The sequence below is a fragment of the Bison bison genome, unplaced genomic scaffold, assembly GCF_000754665.1.
Source record: "Bison bison bison isolate TAMUID 2011002044 unplaced genomic scaffold, Bison_UMD1.0 scf7180017864456, whole genome shotgun sequence".
Lineage (NCBI taxonomy): Eukaryota > Metazoa > Chordata > Mammalia > Artiodactyla > Bovidae > Bison > Bison bison.
This window is the reverse complement of record NW_011495018.1, coordinates 3,762,353-3,765,067: the sequence shown is the minus strand read 5'-3', so window position 1 is coordinate 3,765,067 and position 2,715 is coordinate 3,762,353. Positions and strand designations below refer to the sequence as shown.

Here is a 2,715-nt window from a genome sequence, read left to right as displayed (position 1 = left end):
ATTTTGTAATTTCTAAAAAAAAAAAAAAAAAAGGGACCAATGTTTAATACATTTAAAACATCTCAATTCATAGGATATTAGGTCATGCAAGCCCACAGTAGCCCTTGCCAATGAGATGTTCCTCTGGTGTAGCTCTTTTCAGTTGAACCTGGCCTGGCCAAGCCCTCAGATGGCCTCACAAATCCAATGACTTGGCCCACTTTTTATCTGATGTTTTGCTGGAGCTGAGATGTTTAAGATACTCTGGGTTGATATAAATCCTGACCATTAGGAAGATTCAGCTTTCGGCTCCCGTCTGCCCATGAAAATCTCTCTCCTGTTCTGATCTATCTGGGGGATTGTGTCAATGTAGTTTTCTTGTTTTGTGAGTATTTTATGGCTGGAGGCAGCAGAAAAACAGACTCTGACGGCTTCTAGGCCCTTCACACTTTCCTGGAGGGTAGAGAGTGGCCGGAAGATGCACTTTGTCTGTATGCTTAGCGTCCGCCCACCCGTCTCCATGTGGTGAATGCATTCTCCATTCAGGCTGAATAGACACACTGGAACCTACCGTGTATCAACACTCAGAAGTGCTTTCCAAAACCTGCTCTAGGCTTTCTTTTTGTTAGAGAGAAATACAGGCTTCTCAGGTGGCACTAGTGGTAAAGAATCTGCCTGCCAAGGCCGGAGACCAAGAGACATAGGTTCGATCCCTGGGTCAGGAAGATGCCCTGGAGGAGGGCATGGCAACCCACTCCAGTATTCTTGCCAGAAAAATCCCGTGGATAGAGGAGCCTGGCGGGCTACCACTCATGGGGTTGTAAGGAGGTGGACACAACTGAGCATGCACGCATCATTCATCATTCACAGAGAAATATAAGAATATTCTCCTTGCTGAACAAACTTCACTCCTTCAGTCTCAGTAGATACTCCACAGTCCGAGATGGAGGAAGCAAGGTGCGGGGGGTGGTGGTGGGGGGGCTTCACTCCCATTGCACAGGTGAGAACACTGAGGCACAAGGAAAGAGATGATGTGATTTCCTCAAAGATACCCTGAGAGCTGGGCTTCCCAGATGGCGCTAGTGGTGAAGAATTCACTCCTGCCAGCGCACGAGATATGAGAGACGCAGGTTCGAATCCCTGGGTCAGGAAGATCCCCTGGAGGAGGGCATGACAACCCACTCCAGTATTCTTACCTGGAGAATCCCATGGACACAGGAGCCTGGTGGGCTTCAGTCCATGGGGTCACGAAGAGTCGGACACGACTGAGCGACTGAGTACGCACAGCAGGCACCCTGAGAGCGGTGGAGGCGGGGCTGCAAGCCTCTCCAGGCTCCCAGCGCATCCTCTACGCGCTCCACTTAGATGATGAAAGATGAACTTGTAGCTGATGGGAGGAACATGTGGGAAGGTTCAGGATGTGGGTTCCCTTTCTCAGCTGAGAGGTCTTCAAAGTGGTTATGAGGGAGCACGCCAAGGAAAATCAAGCAGCCATTTTCCCACTGAAATGACAGAACATACATCCTTCTTGCTTTTCTAATTGATTGCATTCTGACTGCTTCTCCATAAAATGATCCCCAGACAGGTTCTCAGAGCTGTCGCTGAGCCATTTGAAATTTCGCATGAAGCACGTTTATGTGTGCGTTTCTGTATCTATCTGTATAACTCTTTCCCCCTTATTTGGCTTGGTTAGGAAATGTCTTTTGTTCAGATTGCAAAAGAAAATTACACCTGATCTGCTTTCTGCCCGATTTGACTCCAGGGTTTTCTCTTTTGGCATTCCTGTATCAAGGGTCAAATTACAGTGCTCAGAACAGAAATGTTTTGCAGAAACACTGACGGGACCGTCCTAAGACTACGCTTTCTAGTGAGAGTCTCATCTTCTGTTTTTATTTACTTATTTTTTTTTTTACCTTTTTTCCCGTGATAAGTTAATTAATTTTTGTTGGAGTGTAGTTGATTCACACTGTAGCGTTAATTTCAGTGCAATGACGTGGATCAGTTCTGCAGATTCACGTGTCCACTCCTTTTAGACTCGTTTCCCATATAGGTTACTGCAGAGGGTTGCAGAGTCCCTGTGCTGCACAGTAAGTCCTTCTTAGTTATCTGTTTTATGTATACAAGTGTTTACATGTCAATCCCAATCTTCCAATGTATCCCTCCCCCTCGCTTACCCCCTGCAAACCCTAAGTTTGTTTTCTATGTCTGACTCTATTTCTGTTTTGTTAGTAAGTTCACTTGTATCCTTTTGTTAGATTCCAGATACAAACGGTATCACATGATATTTCTCTGCCTGTCTTACTTCACTCGGTGTGATCACCACGAGGTCCATCCATGTTCCTGCAGATGGCTTTATCTTCTTTCTTTAAGATGCTAGTTTCCTGCCTCATGCTTCTTATTTGAGAGTCCACGGCTGTGTCAGAAGTGAAGGTGCAAGGGTCCCTTGGAGCTCAGAGGAGACTCTACTGGCCGTTGGCTTTTCCCAAGTAGTCTCCTGGGTCTTTTGCCTAGAGTGATTGAGGGGCTGTCATCTCATGATGCTAACCCCCCGAACCCCAAAATCCTCTGAATGTAAGGTGAGATCTCTCTGTCACAGAGATGACTATAGGGCACCAAATATTCGGTGTTGTTTTTTTTTCTAAAATAATTTCAAATTATATGTAGAAAGACAAAATATCAGGGCTTCCCTGATGGCTCAGTGGGTAAAGAATCTGCCTGCAATGAAGGAGACACTGG

The 2,715-nt window shown here is 46.0% G+C and overlaps 1 long non-coding RNA gene across 1 annotated transcript in view; it reads left to right on the top strand.

The window, feature by feature from the left end:
* The window catches only part of LOC105002511, a 12,380-nt gene that overhangs the window by 9,319 nt on the left and 346 nt on the right, over nt 1–2,715 (top strand). The window lies entirely within an intron of this gene.